We start from the raw sequence: 21,515 nt of genomic DNA, 5'->3' as shown, positions 1-21,515 counted from the left end.
ATAAGAGGGATTTTCTAGCTCTGTTTGCTCTAATTCTATCTTTAAAATAATAGAAAAAAAAACACCAACCAAAAAAAAAAAAAACACCTAGAAAGTACCTGGAGAAGTCAGCTGCCCCTCCGTGTGCTCCAAAGAATAACTCTGCCATGAGGTCTGACAGGTTTAGTTTAACTCTTACAGATGCTCAGTCATAGAAATCCCAGTGGGTTTCTGATCCTGGAGCACTGCAGCTTGACCATCCTCAAGGATGATGCTCATCCTGTGATTCTTTGGGCTTTGGATGCTGCATGCCAAGGTCAAAGACCAGAAGCACTGAGAAGAGGTCAAGCAGGTCAACTTTTTTATTTTTATGATAAAAATGACTCTTGTACTTTGTAGGAGATCCTGCAGGTTAAACTTTATCACAAACTAAATCCACACATTGTAATTCCCCAGAATTGTTGCACAAATGTCACTAGGAATTTTATTTAACCAAGGAATTTGAACCCATGACTAAAAATCCTTTAATCTTCACCCAAATATCTCTTGCTATTTAAACATCAGTCCATCTTACTCATTACCATGTTAAATCCTCCTCCTGTGGTAATGTGATCTGATTTGATTCCTACTGTGCTCCACTGCCTGGAACTGAATTGTCAACTGAGTGGCAAAAACCTTGCTAACAGAGGAGATATTTCTATAGGTTCAGGAGCAGAAATAAGTTTTGTTTTTTTTTTTTTTTTTTTTTTTTTTTTTTTTTTTTTTTTTTTTTTTTCCTTGAGCAGACTGGTGCTACATTTCTATTACAGGAGTTTACTGGAGTGGAAGCTTCAGAATGAAATTAGTCCAGATTTTTGGGAATAAGCTTAAATCACACAGATCTTCTCCTTTAGCCATTGCTTTGATTTTTCAGGTGTAGCTACTGGAATTGATTCTCTTCTGAAGGGGTCACATGGACCAGACCCAACCTAACCCTGAATTTTGGAACAAAACAGAGGCAAACTTCCTCTCCTCTACAGCCTTTAGCAAGATACTTCCACAACCCACAAATGTGCAGTTGTTCCACTGGAATCAGAGCCTCCAATCCATTGGTTTTTCCTGTTCCAAAGAGCAGGCACAGATTTATTGCCTGAAGGGAAGGAGCTGAGCAGCACTAAAGCATTCAGAACCATCAATGCCAGAGCCTGTGGGAACAGAAACCTCCCAGGTTAGACGAGCAGAGCAAATCTCACTCACTTCTCCTTTGGTGTGCACAGCCTTTAAAAACACCCAGGACAGCACTATTCCATTAATTAGCTATAGAAAGCCTCAGTGTTTGTTTGAGTTTAGAATCAACCTGCATTTGCTGTGGGATTTTGGCCCGCCAAGAAGTAGATCCTGTGTTCCCTTCCTCTCCCAGAACAGCTGTGATCTGGGTGTGTTTGTAACTGGGAAGTTTTACAGCCACAATATCTGCAATAATCGCTCACAAATCGCTCAGAGTTGGGCAGAACATTCCAAAACCCGATGGAAATGGATGTGATTTGGATAAAGATGTGGCATTTTCTACGAGCCCTGTCAAACAGTCTTCAAAGTGACACAAAACCATGGAGGAGAGTGGTTGGGATAAGGTGATTCCTAAATTGCTTGTGTGGCTATTGTGTTGCTGTCCATGATTTACTGTCAGTGCGCTCAGCAGCAGACAGAGCCCACAGGAGGGCTCAGAAAGTGCTGCCTTAGACAGTCAGATATAAATCGATAAATGCACCAGATCCTCTCCCATTTCCGATTCAATAGCACAGCCAGGCTGAGTCGGGGCTGTAGATGGCACTGTCCCCTCTGCAAAGAAGGCAGATCCGTGCTGAGGGAGCTCTGGAATTGAAGCACAGCTGTGATCCCTGCTCCTGGTGCTCCTTAGGTGCTCAGATCCCTGCTCCTGGTGATCAGTCAGCTCCTGGTGCTCACGGGGTGCTCAGATCTACTCCTGGTGCTCATGATATGCTCAGATCCCTGTCCTGGTGCCCAGATCCCTGTCCTAGTGCCAGATCCTTGTCTGGTGCTCAGATCTTCTCCTGGTGCCCAGGTCCCTGTCCTGGTGCTCAGATCTGCTCCTGGTGCTCAGATCCCTGCTCCTGGTCCCCAGATCCCTGTCCTGGTGCTCAGATCTGCTCCTGGTGCCCAGATCCCTGCTCCTGGTGCTCAGATCCCTGATCCTGGTGCTCAAATCCCTGATCCTGGTGCTCAGATTCCCGCTTTTGGTGCTCAGATCCCTGCTCCTGGTGCCCAGATCCCTGTCCTGATGCTCAGATCGCTGTCCTGGTGCCCAGATCCCTGCTCCTGGTGCTCAGATCCCTGCTCCTGGTGCCCAGATCCCTGTCCTGGTGCTCAGATCTGCTCCTGGTGCCCAGATCCCTGCTCCTGGTGCCCATGAGGTGCTCAGATGCCCTGGAGTCAGTGTCTCTGTTGGCCTCAGCAGATGGCAGCAGCCAGGGTGGCTTCCAGGCTCAACAGCCCAGCTGTAGGTTGGGTATGGATAATCTGCCTCCCCAGATTCCTGAGAAATGGAAATTGGGCTGAGTGGCTGTGGTGTCTTTCATTCCCAGTCCCAGAGTCCCTGCTCCTGCCCGTGCCAGTGCCCAGCCCAGCAGTGAACTGTCCTCCAGGCTGTGCTGGCCGGTCTCTGGGTGTGTCAGGGGTGACCCTCTGTGGGTGAAGTGACACCTCTCACCTTTTCCTCGGGCTTTGGGGACGTGCTGTGCAAATTATATAATTAAACAAATGAAGACAGGACCCTTCAGTTTGTCCCAGCCAGTCTCCTCCTGTGTGCTTCCCTTTTTCCCAGCTTTCTTTGCTGAGGGCAGTGACCCTCTGCAGACAGACACATTCCACTGGAAGCAGCCCTGTGGATGTTCCCTGTGTTGCATTTTGGGGTCAGACTGCAGCCAAAATTCCCCCTGGTGTTAAAACCGAGCAGAATGGGATCCTTTACAGCAGAGCTCCAAGCCAGGACTAGGCTGAACATCAGCTATGGATAAAGACAACAATCAGAAGGGATTTTACTTCCTGTAAAATTGGTGATTTAAGTATTAAATCAGGCAGGAGCTCAGCAATGAGACTGTGCTGGTGACCAAACAGCAAGCAGCATTTCTGGCCCACTTTGTCCTATAAAAATAGACACAGAATATTTCCAGCTTCTCTCCAAGCAAATCAAGAATCTGTATCATCTTTTTGTTCCTCTGGAAAAAAAAAGTATTTTATTATCCCAGCACAAATCAAAACCAACTCACTTCCACGAGGCAGAATCAGAATGGTGTGAGGGAACAAATCCTTTATTCTGGAGGGCTGGCACCATGAGTGAGGTGGGATGGATGGGTGTGTTGCTGATCTCCTCCTCCTCCTCCCAGCTCAGGTGACAGTTTGGAATATTAAAGACCCATAACTCCAGGGGTGGTGAGACAGGGAATGCATAGAAGAAAGCCACAGATCACACTGTTATCTAACTTTTGGATGATAACAGCCTTCTGCCTTCCTATATGCACTAGGATTTCAAACTTTGTCTTGACAAACACGGGATGAGTACAATTTCTGATTACAGTGAAAGTCAAATTTATGCTGTACTCTTATACCTGCACTGTCTCCTGACAGAATAAGTGATCAAGAGGGATGATCTTCCACCCATCATGCTGCTCCTATTTTTCCAAGCAAAGCCAGGAAAGAATGGCAGAGTCAATGCTCTTCTGCTGAGAATTCACCCCTGTCCCTCAGGGTTTTGGGGTTTCATGCAAAAAAAAAAAAAAAAAAAGCAAGCCTCCAGTTCAGTTTTGAATAGGGATTTTTCAAAGTGAGCTCAGTCTGCCATGATTCTTCTCATGACACCTTGCCTCTTTTTTTTTTTTTCCACATCAGAACTTTCTAATAGCAACAGGGAAGAAAAGAAGAGCTCCATAAAACAGTATTAAAGAAGGAGGCTCATTGGTAATTAGAGTGGGAATGGAGATAAAGGAACACTGGGTAAAGCCTGCTGCAATGCCTCTTTGGGACATTTCAAACAGTTTTCTGAAATAACATTTCTGCCTTTCTGGAGCTAATTACACACGTGCCACACACTGAGCAGAAGGCTAAATTAATTGGGAGAACAAAGGTGATTTGTTGTGGGTTGGAATGAGGCCATGGATGCTTTTTTCCCTAGTGGGAGAGGAACTGATGACCTTTCCGGGTTTGCCACGGACAAAAGATGGGATGCAGGAGCTGAATGTGCATCTCCACCCTCCCTGTGCCAGCCTGGGTGCCACTGAGGGTGGATTTGCAGGTGGACAATCCCTCTGCCTTCCTTTCCAGTCCCTCTCCATTCTTCCACCATCTGGCAGTAGATTGCTTCCATCAGAGCTGCCAAATCCAGCGTGTCAATATTAATCACCAAAGCCACAGTGGAGTATTTGTGAGGCCCACACTCACGTTGTGCCTGTCAGATTGATCATCTCCTCTGAGCTGGTTCTTCAGAAACAGCTGGAGGTTTTTAAACACCTTATTAAAATAGAATGGAGCAGCAGCAGCTGGAGCATTTCAGAGAAGAGTGGGCTTTATGCCAGTAAATGTAGGACTTGCCAAAAAGCAGGTGGCAGCTATAACTGCAACTCTCTACAAGAGTGCTGCCCTTCCTGTTGTATTTATTGATCTGGACAGGCAATACTGTGTGGGACAGGTATTGAATACTTATTTCCTCTTCCCAGCTTGTCAGAAGTTGCAAATATAAACCATGTGTTCTCTGACTTCCAGAATGTCTGCTGAAATATGAAGCAAATCAGTAATTCTTTCTTCTGATCAGGTGGGAGGGGGAAGTATAATAAAAAAAAAAATCCTGCTGAACACTTGTAGAAAATCAATTTCTCTCAGGAACAAGAGAGACTATACTGGCAAACCTGGAAGCCTTTCAAAAAAAAATATACATTTCAGTTTGAGGTGTTAATGCTTTCATGTCAGAATACACACATGCAGTTGGTGTCTTTAAACTCAATTTTATTCCCTCGTGAGAAAGATTTAATTTGCCTTAAATAAGAAATCACTGTTTTACACAGCACCATCTACCACTTGATACCCACGAATCCATGTCAGGAGCTTAAATTACAGGCAAAACACTTGCTAATGAGCTAATGTTTTGCAAGAAATATTTGAACTTCACCACTTTCCTGTCCAGCAGGACAGGGTGTAGAGGGAAGGCAGATTTCTTGGGCAGCCACGGTGTTGGTGAGAAAGCAGGGCTGTTAGACAGAATTGTGGCCCTTCATTTCCCTCTCAGCATTTCCCTCTAATTCACTGTTTAACTTCGGGGAAGACACTTAACCTCTACTCGCCTCAGCTCACACGTCTGTAAAACAGTAGATAAGTCACCTAATTCACAGGGATGTTATGGAGATTAATTAACTAACGTCTGGAAAATGTCTCCAGATCCTTCTGTGAAAGGCATTATAAGGGCAAACGATAGCAGTATAAGCGTATGCAAAAGGTTTTATCACTTGGCACAGGACGGGTTGGTTTTATTCTCTTCCCTCTGCAGCATCACCGAGGGTTTTTACTGGGACCATTGCCTGGAGCAGCCCCGGGCAGCTTCGCAGAGCACCATTATCTCCAGTCAAAGGACATGTTGTATCAGCCTCGCTAAAACTGTATTTAGTTACTCCCTGAGCGTGCTTGCAGATCCCCAGTGCGATCAGAGCCCTGGCAGGCAGCATGCTGAACGCACAGTCCTTGAAAACAGCCCTTGAATATGTAAGAAAGCTGCATCTATTTAACATCAGAGATCTCTCTGAGCTAATTTAATTGAGCTGACGGATGTGCTCTGCAGGGCTGCCTTCTCAGGGCCAGCCCAGGTAGAGGCAAAGCCGGGGCTTGCCCTGGGCTGGGGCTGCTGTGAGCACCAGCCTGGCCACCTTGCCTGGCTATTGCTGCCTCCTGCCAGCAGAAGGGCTGGCACGGGCTGAGCTGCTGTCCGCGACCCCCCCCCACCCCAAAAATCACACTGCCAGCCCTGCCCCTGTTTTCAATTGCCATTGCAGTTCTCTGAGCCAAGTCAGACCTTACTTTGATCCCATTTTGCAGTACCCACAGTTGCTGCTCTGTGGCGATTACCACATTAAATGGGAAAAAGAAAAAGGTGGGGCAGAGCAAGTGGGGAAATGATCTGCCCTTCAACAACACAATCAAAATAATTCCCAGAGTCCCTCGTGCCTGGCGTCCTAATTCCCAGATTCAGCTGCTTCCTACCACATTTCACTGATCTGTCTTGGTCTACCTGCTTTTTCATCAACATTTCTTGTGTTATCTGATGGAGCTTTGACCCAGGAAACTGAATTCCACGATGTTCCCCTCTCCCCTGAGCTCAGCATGCAGCCTGACATGCTCCACTCCCCTCCACTTGCTACCTGCTTTAAAAGCCAATTTCAAGTAGAAAAGTATCTGTCACAAACATCTTGTTTTCAGCTGCAGCATGGCACGTTGCAGTAAATTTTTCTGTTAGGAAGAGATCTGGATAACTTTGTTTTAAAGCAGCTGTTTACCTTCCCGAGCTCTTCTGATTCAGCTTCCTCTTTGAGCAGGACACCCGGAAGGGCAAGGGAATGGGGAGAAAGAAAGATTTGGTCACAATTTAGAGTCATTTGTTCCTGTCAGAATTTATATGAGCTAAATCTCAAACCTGGACAAGCCTTAATAACTATCATATTTAAAGTCCAACTTTACAGGGGAAGACTGCACTGCCCAAGGGGATAAGTAATAGAATACAGAATAGTTCACCTTTCCTGTGCCCATTCATACCCAATCCAGCAAGGACAGGCTGGGGCTGGCCTTTCAGAGGATACATGGCAGGAATTTAGCAGCCTGGAGCTAATCCCCTTGGACTGAAGTGCTGCTAATTGGGGTCCCTGCAGGATAAAGTCACTCAGGAAGTCACTGCCAAAGTCAGGAGAGCTGGCTGCACTGCCAGCCCTGTGCCACAGCCATGGCAAAGCTTTTCTTTCCCCTGACCCACCCAAAAGCTGCTGTTCCTGCCTGCTTTATCTTTGCAGGGTTTGCTTCAGGAAAATGAACACCACTGAGACAGGAAGGTGAAAGGGAGAAAGAGCAGAAAGTGTGGGCAGGCAGGTTTGCTCTGGAGTGAGGGGCACAGGGGGTGGTGAAGACAAGAAACAGAGCCAAAGGTGTCAGAAATGGAAACATCCTCACCAGAAAGTCAGGAATGGCTTTAGCATATTCTCACCACTGCAGACTGCTAAGAAATGAATGGCGCCAGAGCAAAGCAATAATTGACAATGAACTCTTCAGAAATTGGCCATAAACAAAGAAGCGTCTCCCATTACCAACTTCTCTTAAGTTCAGAGCTTCCCTGCTGTTCTGGTTTGAAAGCAAAACCAGTGAGAGACTCCAAGTCAGAAATACAGTTTATTGGGAAAAGGGAAAAGACACAAAATACATGCAGTAATACAAAAGGAAAACCACTGACAGAGTCAGAATACAGCCTGACACCCCTTTGGCCAGCGTGTTGGTAGCAGTCCAAATTGGAGTGGCTGTGGTCCTCCTGGAGTGGCAGATGTGGTTCTGTTGGAGCAGTGATCCATAGAAGGGTGTGGTTTTCCTCTGAAGGTCCAGTGGAAAACCCCAAGCTGTTCCTCTTGGGAACCTGTGGAAAGGCTGAGTCTGACATCCCCAAAACCCAGATTATATCCAGGTAGGAATGCCTGGCTCCTCCCTCTGGGTGGAGCATCTCACAGTGGGATGTTCTAGTCCTTACCAGTCACACAGTGACATTCAGTAGCCCATTGTCAGCAGATGTCTCTCCTGAGAGAGGATTGGTTGTGGAAGAGATAAGGAAAACTGCTCACTTAACAGAAAGCAACTGCTACACAGATGGCAATAGAAAACATCTTGCTTCTCAATGTGGGACACCTGCTCAAGATGACAACATGTTCTTGTCCCACAGCAGAGGGGGGCTAACACAGGCAGAAGGCCTTGAGCAGAAATATTTATTTTATGGCCAGTGCTTTCTGAGGGGAAGTTCCCTGAGTTGCTCCCCGCCGTCCTGCTGCAGTGAGGTTTACAATGCAGAGGCATGAACAGCACTGCTGAGAAATCCCCCTTGCCAAAATCACTTCTGCCCTTAAAGCAGGACTCAGAGCTGGCCTGGTGAGCAGTAAGCTGTTTCTTGTTGGTGGCTCAGTGACACAAGGTCCCTCCCCACAGCAGCAGCCAGCATTCCCTGTGGAACCCGATGGAAGAGGGAGTTGGTGCAGACAGGTGCTGTTTTCAATAACAGGGGGAGGTAGAGTGAAAAAGAGAAACAGAAGAGGGGAAAAAAAAAGGTAGTTAGGAAGGAATAAGTAGTTAAAAGGATAGGAGTAAGTTAGTTTGGGCAAGGGCCTCAGTGGGAGGTGGATGAATGCTAATGGACTTGAATTATTCATGCATTCTTCTGGAGTGAAGAGGTTCAGACCAATGGCCTTCTGTGGTAGCTCTCTGGAGCAAGAAACCTCATTAAAACCAGGATCTGAGACAGACTGGTGAGCAAACAAGGGGAAGAGGAATCTCCCAGAGCAGTTGTACTACAGAAGACACATTTCTCCAGCACTAGGAGCTGAGAGCTTTCCCCAGCACTAAATGTTTTGGCAAAAGGACAAACACAGAGCAGAGGTCTGACATTCTGCAGCGAGCCTTTAACCTCTGTGCTGAATGCCCAGCTCCTGCACAGATGTGCAGCAGGTGAATCCTGACAGCAGCAGCTCCCACACAGAGTTCCCTCCCTGCTCCACATGGACAAAGCCCAGAGCTGCACTGTTGGCTTTTACTGATGGCCAGAGCTCCCCACTGCCAGCCCAAACGCAGTGCAGGCTGTCAGTCACACCAACACTTCCCCATTCTGTGAGTCTGCTGGTTGAAACTGAGAGGGACGAGGGATTTGTCTTTACAAACAAGCTGTGGGTCTGCTGGTAGATAAAACTGGCACTGAGAGATGAAAGAAACAGTGGGAAGGATTCCACTGATTGGTGAATGGAAAAAGATATTTGTCTTTACAAACAAACTGTAGGTTTGCTGAAAAATTAAATTAGACATTGAAAGATGAAAGAAACAATGGGGAAAACCCATAAATTCCATAAGAATTAAAAATGAAAATGGATGGTTGTACATTAGAGGGAAATCTTTGGTATCAGGTGTTCTGGGAAGTCTGAACCTCTCAAGTACCTCAGCCAGTGTGGAAAGAGAGAGGGAAATGTGGGAAATTGGGATAAAAAGGAGGCTGAGTCCTCCAAATATTGGAGACATCCCAGGGGAATGCCCCATGGCCTCTCCATTTATTTAAATAAAGTTACAGGACTCCTCTGTCTCCTTTTTGGACATAAACCTCAGGTGTTTGTGGATTGATTTTCCTGACAAAACTATTACTTCATGAGACCCCTCTTCTGTTTCCCCAAACTTCCTTCAGGTGGAAGCTGGGACCTTATGAAGAGCTTTAATCTATGATATGCTTACTGCCCACAGTGCAGAATACATCTGCATGAAAGGCAACATAGAGGAAAAAAATAATTCCTTATTTTAAAAAATCGGTTTCATACTGTTTTAAATCATCTGAGCTGGAGCTGGAGCCAATTCACCATTGCTAACACCAGGTTTGCATGGAAGAGAGAAGGGAACAGCTCGAAAATTAGAAGACTAAATAATCTCGGGTTTAAAAGCATCCCAAATGCTGCTCTTGTAAACACTCTCATCAAGAGGAGCACATGTACTTTTGCCATACAATTGCACAGTGGGAAATAATACGGAGAGAAGCAGCAGCTCTGTAAGGACAGAGGTCACCCATGGTCCTTCATCCTGCCTCCAGGGACAGCTCCTCAAAGACAGACAAACTACTCCCTGTCGTAATTTCATTTCCCGAGGCCTCCAGACTGTGTGACATCCAGACAAAATCCTTGTTTTACCTCTCTTTTACCAGTAACTCCATATCTCTCCAAATCTTTAGCATCCTGAAGAAAAATGAATAGGGAAAGGTATTTCAAGATGGAGAAACAAAAGGGTTAAAATAACCTCAATATTCACACACTTCAGGGGTCTGGTGTAGGCTAAATCTATTTCCAAACATCTCTAGGGCTTCTGGGATGTTCAGGAGCCAAATATGAATTTAAGTAACAGTCACTCTTGTCTCTTTGAACTGAAATATATTTCCACCATTATGAAACTGAGGTGCAGCTATTCCAATGACTCAGCCCAGATCCTGCTGGTGGATGCTCAGCCTTCAGACCCAAACGTTGCCAGCTGGAATTATCTTCTTTTTTTTTCACACTTACAAGTAATGTTGAGTAGGGGATGAGTGAACAGAGGCATATTAGGAGGTTTTGCTGGAAAATTTATCCTGCAGCTTCAACGTCTCAAAAGGATATTTGCTAAAATAAACCAAAACATCACAATTTTAAACTTCTACTCATGGCTCTCTCACACAAGTCCAGGACCAGCACAGAGCTGCCAGATGGTGTCACAGTGAGCTGCAACACAGGGAGCAGAATAGATTGGCTTAAAAAGCAATGAAGAAAACCCCTGTGTGTGCTGTAAATAATAGATTTGCAACCCATGCAGCACATCCACACACGGACATGTCCTTCCAATCAAATCCCAATCTCTGCTATAATCAAAGGCTATCGAGCAGCACATTATGCAGCTTAAAAATAGGCCCAGAAGCTGGTTGTAGCAGTTTCTGTAACTTTAATCTGCAAGGAACTTTTTTTACAGAGGCATAAATACTGCCTGTTGAGATCACAATACAAATCCTATCTCAGAAACCTCAGCATTTAGATCCCTTTTGAATACATGACCTCATTTACAGCGTGTAAGACCCAAAGTGAGTCCTGCTGAACAATGCTTTCCATGTTCAACCTGAGCACTATTCTTCCAGGCTCGTGGTAGTGAAATATTAGTTTACCAAGGGAAACGACAAAAAAAAAAAAAAAAAAGGAAAGGATGGATGCATTACAATCTCACTGACTTTATTCAGAAACATGGTGGATGTATTTTTAGGAAGAGGGAGATGGAAGCTTTGAAAAAAATCTCTTTGAAAAGCCTTCAGTGGGCATTTTCTAATGAGATTCAAGCGATAAAATCTTGTAATTCTGTCTCTGCAGCTGTGTCAGTCAAGAGAGATAGGGAGTGATAACTGCAGCACTGCAGGCCTCCCAGTGTTTCCAAAAGGAATTCTCCATTTTATCTCTTCCCATGAGATGATATGTGCTCATAACAGTGCCCAAAGTCTTCCAAAAAGCCACCCCAAGGGCCTGCCATGCTAAATTCTCCAGTTTCACCTAAGAAGACACACGCCCTGGAGAGCTCAGTCTTATTTAGCCTTGCTAGGACAATGTGCAGTGTCTGTGCTGGGAACAGGAGCACAAATAAATAAAGATTTCACTGACAAGAATAAAGATTTCACTGGCATGAATATGAGCTGAGCAACGTTTTGACACAGCAGCAAGGTCTTGTAGCTGTGATGCCTTGGGAAGGCTGGCCTAGAGCAGAGGTTGGGCAGAGTTAAATAAAGCAGGGATTCATTAAAAGGATCTCCTCCATGGATCCACCTTGGGCAGCAGCAGAGCCCAGCCAGGGCTGCACCCAAGATGAACCAAAATGGTCCCAAAATGCACGAGCGCTCCCGGGGGCTCTCACTGGGATCAGCTCTGCTCCATTTGCACCTTGCAGTTCATTGTCCCATCCCAGCTTTAGCCCCTGCAGTCCCATCCTGCTTGTTTTTCTCTCTCCAGCCCACGTTGTTTGTGCTCCTGGGCCTGAGATTTGGATCATTTGTCCTTGGTGCCCAGCTGGAGCAGGAATTGTTTTGTCTCCCTGCTCTGTGCACAGAGCTCACCATCCCCTGATGTGAAGCCCAGACCCACACACTCAAAAAGGAGAGAATCTGAAACATATAAAAGCTAAACCTGAGGCATCAGCTGAGTTTAGCAGAACCTACTCCAAATCTGAAACAGGGGCATCCTGCTGCCTCTGGCAGAGCTCAGCACCCTCCAGTGATGCCAGAGATCATCCTGGAGCTCAGGCAGGACCAGCTCCCACCCTGCAGGGCAGGCTCTTGGAGCAGAATCCATGAGCCATGCTCTACTGGCTTTGCACAAACAACCCCAGTGCTGCCATCCTGGCCCAGATCAGGGCAGCACAAAGTGTGTGAGCTCCCTCTGAGGGTTAATCACCAAAACGGGGCTCCAGGGAGCCTCAAAGGTCACCCAGTCCCTCTCCCTGCCCCAGGCAGCCCCAGCTACACAAACTGCCCTTGACAGACTCTCATCTGTTCTGGAAAGCCTTTAAGGAGAAAGACTTCACCACCCCCAAGGAAATCTCTTCCATGCTTAACCACCCTTGCAATTCCAAAGTTTCTCCCAGGAAGTGAAATCTCCCCTGATTTCAATGACTCATGAAGCAGCAAAGCAGTGCAAAGCATCTCCATCCCACAGGGAATTGTTGGGTTTTTTTTAGTTAGAACACATGGCTGGGAGATATTTGATAGATCCCTGTTCCTCTTCTGTCCAAGACACCAAACAAGTGATAGGAGTTTGGTGATGAACTTCCTTCCAGTTGTGGCTTTGCGATGGAACAATAGGAAAAACAGTTTTAATTATTGCCTGGGAAAAGAGTGCATCTGTGAGCTGAAATGAATTGAAATTTTATCCTGACCTGATTGTTATTTGGGCCCTTTTCACACTTGGTGTTCCCACCTGGTTTTGAGGCATTGATTCAAAAGAGATTCTTCTGGAAATCATGCTTATATGCATTCAGTTTTTAAAGACAGGCTTTTTATAATGTTGACCTGAACCAGCATCAATTCCATCCAAAAATTTCTCACAAATCTTACATCAGGAAAATTTTTGATCTCATATGGGATCAAATATCCCATCTCATATGGGATCAAAAGGAGGTCTTAAGAGAATTTCTTCTTGAGGTGTTCCTGATCAAGATACACTGATTTTAGTGGTCAGAAAGCAGCTTTGAGGAACAAAATTAAGCCAGAGAAACCACATAAGAGCCCAGAAGTGGGAACTCACTGCAAGGACATCAGGAATAGCAGGACCATGCAGAGAAGTGTCCAAAGTCAAGAATTGCAAGACTCTGAAGAGCCCCCCCAGCTCTCTGAACGGGTCAGGAGGCCGAGCCAAAGCAAGTGAAGATGGTTCAGAGAGAGCTTTGGCATTTTAAAATAGGAAATGGCAGCGAATGTCCCACCAGGCACAGCTTTAGCAGCTTTAACTTCCCCTCACCATCTTGCCCTTGCAGCAGAACTTAGCTCAGCTCCCAAAAAAGGAGAGCCAGAAGATGGTGCTCTTGGGCAAAGCACAACGTTTGGACCAAAATAAAATAAAATTAAGATTCCCTCGGCTTTCACGTGTAGCACAGTTTGTTCTTAACCTGCAGAGGCTCCTGTGATGATCACCAGCAGCAGAGAGGGAGGCACAAGAAATGGAAATGGGGCTGAGCCACTGAGAAGTGCCCCTCACCCCTTTGGGTTCACGCACACAAACCACAAAATGGCCAAAATAATAAACAGCTTTGCTGGCAGCTCCATCAAGATAAATAATAAACAAAAATAATAAATAGCTTTGCTTTTTTAGCTCCATCAAGATAAATAATAAGCAAAAATAATAAATAGTTTTGCTGGCAGCTCCACCAAGATCTGTTCAGGATCAAAGGATCACTTGGAGTCCTCTAAAACCCAGAGCAGAAAATGTGGCAGAGATTGTGTGGGGAGGGGAAGTGGTCAAACATAAAGAGCGCATCCAGAAATTCGCTGTCACCACAACATTTTCCTGGGATGCTCTGGTATCATCATAATGCAAAAAACCCAGTGTTTTTTTTTAAATGCATCTCTTAAATAAACAATATTTTCTCTCGAGGATCTCCGAGTATTTTACATAAGAAAATAAATATAATTATCCACATACCAGAGATTGAACTGAAATTACTTTCGCTGCCAAGGAAATCTGTTTTCATTCCTTTTTAAAAGAGCAAAACTGCTATTGTGCTGAGATGAAGCCTTGGAGTGACTGTGCCTTGTTCCTGGATTTCAATACAACATATGCATGCTCCAGAAAGGAAAGGAAAGAAAAGAAATGTTTCTGTAGATCAAATCCAAAAGCCTGATTCACAGGAGACCTGGCTCTGCTTGCATCCAAGGCTTGGTGAAATTAAAAGCAGACAGAAGAGTTAATGGATATTAAGGTAAGTTTCCAGTGCTTTCCAAGGCCATAGAATGAGCCTGTGGTAAGGCATCTCTCCATTCAGCACCTTTTTTTTTTTTATTAAAATTATAACCTTGTAGCTGAGGCCCAGATTGGAAGAAAAAGACTTCACCAAAAATAAATTAAGATCAGGCTTAGAAACCTCAATTCTCTGAAGTGAGAGTCAATTAGTTATAATCAATTAAATAAAATTAAGGAAAACAAAGTCACATGGGCTTGGGAAAGGGAAAAAACGATAAATGAACCACCATTGGAGCCACTTGGGGAAGAAATGTCACCATCAAGGAGAAAAAAAATGGAAGCAATTAAAAAAGTTAAAGACTTTCCTATTGCAGGGAGACGAGGGAGAGTGCCAGCCTCACAAGGTTCTCAAAAAGACTTTGGAATTAATTTATTTAATTTCATTTCATTTCCTGCCTTTGCTGGCAGTTTGGGGCGGGCTGTGGGCAGCAGAGCAGCCAGAGCCCTGCCCTACTTTGCCAAGGCAGGCAGTGCCAGCCCTGGTGCTGCAGCTGACGCCAACCCAAAGGTTCTGTCCCCATTTCCTTCTGGGAACAAGCCTGGAGCCCTCACAGGTGTGAGCCTGGGGAAATGGGAGCCCAGAAAGGGCTGGTGGTGTCAGAGTTGAGATGGTCACAACACAAAGCAACACAGTCCATTTTCAGATGGCTTCAAACCTGTTTTTATTCTAGCATGCATGCTTTTTATGAATTCTTACAAAAGTCCTGAGTGTACACTTTACTTATTGGTCACAAAGTGATCATTGGAACAGGCACTTGCAGGTTTCTCTTATTTACCCTTTCTTGGTTTCTGTGTCAACACCCTTGGTAGAAAATTCTTTCAGGGGTAAACATGGATCCTCTTATCAAACATGGATCCTCTTATCAAACATGGATCCTCTTATCAAACCTGGATCCTCTTATCAAACTTCTCCCTGGCTCGCAGAAGTCACTGTAAAACCTCTTCCACAAGGCAGGATGCTGTGACTGCTCTTCCAGGTAAGAAAGAAAACATTTGGGATGATTCCATGCAGGTTACAGTGAAAACCAACTGAAGGCAAGCCCAAAATGCCCAGGACACAGGGCAGTGGCGCTCCCACTGAAGCCTGTGGAGTCTGGATGGGAGCGCAGACACATCTGACAAGCCTGCTGTTAATACATCTCACTTTTACCATGGATGGAGCTTCCATGACACGCTGCCAACAAGAATGTCAATGAGCAGCAGCCCTGGTGGTAGCTTTCAAATCAATACAATCAGCACCGAGTTCCATTCACAGCTCAGAAATTAATGTCACAGCGCTGAGCTCCGCAGCCCCCTTGGTTCCAGAGCCTTGTTAAACCTCCTTGGGAGGTTTGCTGGGCTTTGTCAGGGGGAGTTTCACCTGCAGCACACACTGCTGAGCTCCCTGCTTGGAGGCAGACAGGGAGGGACAGAAACCATGCTGACAACGTGTCAAAGGTGAGGCAGAGCCAGAGGCGGCGTGTTTGGAAACGTTGGTTGTTTCCCCCGCTCCCCCCTCCCGAGGAGGCATTTTTAGATGTAGGAATCTTGGGGCAAAGCAAAAGGTAGGAAAAGACAGCACATGTTGTATATTCAATTTTTCACCACAGCACAATTCTACACCAGCCTCAGGGCAGGCATCCTTTCAACTCGAATTCCTGTTGATATCAAGCAAGCTCAGGCTTTCACCCCTCAGGTAATTAGGTGAAGATCTCCCCTCCGCTCTCAGTCAGGTGAAATATCATTTCAGGAGTGCTGTGCTGTGTGCCTCGGATCTGATTTTCACAATATTTCCTTATCTCTCAGTCACCACTCCACAAGTATCTCATTTTTTAAACAATTAGAATAAATCAGTTCTTGGGAGAGCTCCCTTGATTTCAGTTAAGTCGCACCTTTCAGTCTCAAACTTGTCAACAAGTTCTGAGGAATAAAGTACTGTTCTTCCACCAGAAATCCCCTGAGGTCATAACATTTCCTCATGACCCTTATTGATGAAGTGACATTAATTAAAATAAGTTTTCTATCTTGTATCCTTTACCCTGCTCCCGTTAAGATCTCCAGAAATCAAACCACCACCACAATAAGGTGGAAAAGCATTCCTGCAAATCTGCAGAGGGGAAAACAGACAAGACATTAAGTGATTTGCCTGAGACAGCTGGACAAAACTGTCTCAGGGCTGGGAAATGAAGTGATGCCCCTTGGCTCTCCATACAGTGCTTTATTTTTGGCACCAGTCTTATCTTTCTCAGCTTCAATAGCCTGGAAAGACAACATTGAAGTGCCTCGGGTGGTATCATCTTCTTTCACTCAGCCCTGCAGCTCCTACAGCACTGACAAGCTCAGAAAACAGGAGGCCCTTCCACAGACAAAGCAAGTTTTTGCTCTCAACAAGGACACTTCCCTCATTAATAAGTTTTAGTTTCACTAACTTTGAATTCTTTGAATTATTCTTTGAATTATTCTTTGAAATTTGTCTTTTATCCACGGTGTTGTGCAACAAATTAAATCTGTAACCAAACTCATGATGCCAGAACACCAAACTGCTACATCTTTGAACTTTTTTGGGTAATTTGGTGTTTATCCTGAAAGACCACGTAGGAAATATCCAGCATGAAACTCCCATCTATATCGAAAATATCAATATAGTTTTGACTCTTAAGATATGAATTTAGAACTGAACTGGTCTTTCCTCCATTTCTTTACCCAGAAACCCTCGGAGAAGTTGTTCAGAAGTACAAGATGGACTTGCTGGGAAAAGGGATCACAGGTCACTGTCACCTGCCTGTCATCTTTGCTTCCCTAAAGGGCTGTAAACACACACAGCCTGTGCTGGTGATATCCCACTCTAAATGCAGGAACACGTCCTCTCTTCCTTTCCCCTCACTGATTTGTTTACAGGCATCTCTCACCTGCAAGAGATGGACAAACACTTCTAACTAAGTGGAAAGAGAGTGGAAAGATCCAACCTGACCAGAAAGCTGAAACCCAGAGCTCCCATTTTCCCCTCGTTCCTCTGCACTATCTCCTCTGAGCCATCACATATCTGCTGTGAATTTGCTTCTATACACCTGCCTGAGCATTCTCATTTTTTTTTCCTGGAATATTTTGCTGCTTTCACAATGGGAGGCACAGGGCTGTGCTTTGATCAGATCCCTCTGCTTCTGTTATCTCGTCGTGAACATTAAGGACAGATGCAATGCAAATGCTTTCAAACATCAGCTGCCACTGCTGAGAATACCAAATCAGATGAAAAAAACAGCTCTTGCTAGATTTTCACCCCTTTTCTATACCATCCCCTCACTTACTCACAGCTCTGTATCAAGAGACTTCAATTTAAAGATAAATCTCTTCAATTTCTGCTATGATTATCCCCCCTCTTCCCCAAAATACCAATTTTCATTATTTCCTGCTGTATTTGTGCTCATTTTTAACATGCTGAAATCTCTGCAGTCGAGGACTTTCAGCCAGGCACAGGAAGATGTCCCCATTTCAGCTTCCATCCCACCTGCCAAGGCTTCTCCAACAGAAGGAGCACATCCTTCCAGCAGGATGCAGGACAGCAGCTCCCAGAAGGAGCACATCCCTCCAGCAGCTCCAGCTCTGTCCTGGTTGCACCACGTGAGCCTGCAGTGAGTCTCACCTGCCTTTGAAAGAGGAGAGGCACTGAGGGCTCTGCTTTTCCCTCAGTGGACACCTCTGAGGAGGCTTCTAAGCATTCCCAGCACGTGTGATGAAACTGAGTTATTTGGAAGCTCAGGGGAGCTGAATTCTGCCTGAAATGCTGGCTTGATTAATTCACTGGGAGCTCTTTCTCACCACTGACTTTGCAAAGAGTGAAGAGCTGGCTTGTGTCTCCAGGGTGAGAGTGAATTTTTCTGCTCCACCGAGCTGAGCTGGGCGTGGGGCTGAGCCACCCATCCCCACTGCCCCCAGAGGTGCAGGGGGGGCTTCCAGGGAGCATCAGGCACTCCCTGGGCATGGAATCATCACCTTCTGGGCTCTCTTCCATTTGCCACACCCAGCTTAAAGAAGACACCTGAGCCCAAGTGAAGTGAGTTGAAGGAATCCACTCTCCCCTTTTAGAGCATCCAGCAAGGAGTTCACACCTTCCTGCAGTGCTGAACATGATCCTGGACATGGATGTTGCAGTAAAGTAGAAAAATCATAAAATCAGGCCTGCTCTCCTAGAATCAGTGTCTGGCCTTGTGAAGCTGGCACTTTGCAAGTTCCCCTGTGAAAGCAATCCTGGTGTGAGCACTTGGTGAACATCACAATCTGTTCCTGGGCAAAAAACAACCAGCACCTCTATAAAATGTTTTTACACTGTTAGATAGAAAAATGAAAACTGTCTCTCACAAACAGCTTTTCCTGCAGGTCCACACCCAGAGTTTGAGTGACCAATCAATACAGAATAACAATTTGTTACTGACCAATAAAGAAATTGGCAAGAAAGCTCCTGACCAACTGGAGTCCCACACGAGGTGTGTAAAACTGCATAAAAAGGAGTTATGTGAATAAAGAGTGGGCTTTTTCCACCATGAAGAAAAGGGAGTCCTGTATTCCCATACACAGGATAAAGACCTGTTTTTCCAAAGGAGTAATTGAGGTAAAATAAAAGTCCATGTTCCTTGCCTGAGTTTGTCACTGCCTGTGCATGTCACCCCAGGCAAGGCCCTCCATTTCCCTTAGCTGGGTGAGTACCTCAAGTGCTTCCCAGAAGTGAAAGCAATAAGAGGAAATAGCAGTGCTCGGTGTAAAATTAATGTCTGCAGCCAACAGTGAATCCCAGGAAAGAGGCAGGATCAACACAAGGCATCACTTACAGGTGTATTTTTTAGGAGGCAAAGGCTATAATGCATCTTATTCCACCTGACAGGTACCACAGATCCCCATGAAGTTACCCTGGGTTCCAGCACAGCACTCTTCCATAATGATGCAAATTACCCTAGTTCCAACCTCTGGATGTGTTTGCACAAATGACCCTGATTTTTCAGGAACACTCCTCTTTTTCGAGTGTAATTTCCCATGCACAATAAACTGTGGATTTCAGAGCAGCACTTTAAGCATCTAAACATCAGGCTGCACCTACAAATTGTTTAGACAGACGTTTTAATACTGTAATTTGTTAGAGCAATTACTTAAGTGGGGAAGGCTGTGTGCAAGGAGGCAGTAAATAATTAAGACCACCAAAGTGGAGCCTAGGGCACCATTTAAAAATCTTTTATCTAATACCTAAATTTGGCAAGCAGAGGGAAAAAGATGCTTGAGGAGAACACACAGAGCCAATCAGCACACAAGCCTCCCATCGCACCACACAATCTAGTTTCACTTATTGCTGGAGATTATTTTTGAATGCTCTGATTCTAAAGTTATCAAAATTGGGCTGCTGTAAGCAGTTGATGCTGCTTGGCTTTTCAGAGCCTCATCAAGGCTTTAAAAACACAGATGGCTGTTCTACAATAAAAAAAGAATCTACCTGCAGTGGTACATTTACACCAGAATAATCAGGCTGTAACAAGAGCAGGAACAAGCCATATACTCAATATGGGAATGTTACACCCATGGACTGCAGTGCTGGCAGGATAAACAGGTGCTATGCTGAAAATATAAAGCCTCATTAATGCATCATTTAATAAAATGCCCCATTTTCTTATATTCCAGGTCTCGTTACGCCTTCCATAAAGATGGAAATTTCTCATCTCAACGCCGCGATGTGATCCATCTCCAATCTCAGAAATGGGTCTGACTACAGCGGTTGACACATAGAATACCACACAAAAGAAACACTAAAAACCTTTATGTATGTGATTAAGGCTACTCAGAATGCTACATCTATAGCCCTGAAAATCAAAAGCTTCTCTGTGATTGAAAATGTTGCTCCAGCAGCATTTGAACTCCACGATGTTTTAGGAAAACCAAGAGACAGAAAGCCTTCAACAACCCCCTCTTGCAGAAAACCCATTAAACACAACAGATTTCACAATGTCAAAACAGTGTCTTGCAGCTTTTTTTTTTTTTTTTTTTCAGGTTCAGTATTTGGAGTGGGGAAAATGTCCAAGCCAGCAGAGCATGGTAGGGAAAACCTCACAGAATCAATGCAGGAGAAATCCTGGAGCCAAAGGAAACGAGAGGCAGTGGGGTGGAGATAAACCCACTGCTTGCAAAGTCATTTCTTTGTGGCCAGCAGAGAAATCCCTTCAGAGGCAGCGGGACAACAAAGCTCTGTGTGCTCTACCAAGAGGATAAAACAAGGCAGTGTGGTCTGTGCCTGTGGATTGTACTGGAACAGACTCCCAGCCCTGGACAGGAAGGGAAAATGGACTGGCTTGCTCTGGGAAGCAGCTGATCTACCCCACAAAAGTAAATCAGCTGGAAAACCTTATTTTCCCCTCCCTTCCTCAGGCTGAAATAAGCTGCTGAATTGCTTCTGGATTTCTCACCCTGTAAAGCTGAAGGAGTCAGGGTTTTGAGATGCCAACATCCCCAAGGATTTCAGATCTTTCAACAGGAATTTTCCCAGGAAGTCTGCACCTACTGCAGTTTCCACAAAAACTTTGTGTCAGGATGATCAGTAACCTTCTGTAAGTACATTTAGATTTCACAAGGTTTGGATTTGTCTGGTAGAACATTCAGACTTAAATCCTGCTTCCTATGGAGCTGCAATACCTGAACAGGATTTGCTTTTCAGTCATCTCTTGCTTTGTCTTTCTATGTTCCCTTGGTGGGCTGGGCTCCACACAGCCCTGATGCCTGACAAAATTGGAATTCTATACATTCTCACTGTCCTCAGGTCTTTTTTTCTCACCAAAATCAGAAGCAAATTTCCCCTGACTTCACGTAGGAGCTCCACAAAGGACAGTTTCAAATTCAGGGAAAGGCAGGAATGACCAAAGTGAGGAAATTGGAATATTCCAGAGATAAGTTCAAAACACAGAGCAATAGCAGACACCAATTTGGCAAGATAGAGTAGGAATCCTCTATCGAGGTAACAGCAGCAGAAATATGTCATATCTGCTTAAAAATGCTCTTTATCTTGTTATCCACAGGAACTGCTCCTTCATGAGCCTCCATAAATCTGTCACCTCCACTGCCTGGTGCAGATTGGCTGGTGCCTGATAACAAAAGACAGCACAGAATCAATCCCAGCATGGTTTGGGTGGGAAAGGACCTTAAAAATCGTCTCACTCCAATCCCCTGCCATGGGCAGGGACATCTCCCACCAGACCAGGCTGGTTTTCTTCTCTTGCCCAGCTGCCTCCTCTTGCAGGAGTGTTAACAGAAAATCTCTTT

The 21,515-nt window shown here is 45.2% G+C and overlaps 1 protein-coding gene across 2 annotated transcripts in view; it reads right to left on the bottom strand.

Annotated features, from left to right (window-relative positions):
- Nucleotides 1–21,515, bottom strand: part of CDH13 (cadherin 13) — a 748,238-nt gene that overhangs the window by 68,984 nt on the left and 657,739 nt on the right. The window contains exon 15 of one of the 2 annotated variants that reach the window (XR_008438902.1): nt 20,506–20,515. The exons of the other annotated variant lie outside the window; for it this stretch is intronic. The gene's annotated coding sequence lies outside the window, so the exon portion shown is untranslated. Of the gene's footprint in view, nt 1–20,505; nt 20,516–21,515 lie in introns of those variants that run through there. 2 annotated transcript variants of the gene reach the window in all.

The sequence above is a fragment of the Vidua macroura genome, chromosome 11 (genome assembly GCF_024509145.1).
Source record: "Vidua macroura isolate BioBank_ID:100142 chromosome 11, ASM2450914v1, whole genome shotgun sequence".
In the NCBI taxonomy this organism is placed as follows: domain Eukaryota; kingdom Metazoa; phylum Chordata; class Aves; order Passeriformes; family Viduidae; genus Vidua; species Vidua macroura.
Note: the sequence above shows the minus strand (reverse complement) of the source record. Positions and strands in the feature narration are given on the sequence as shown.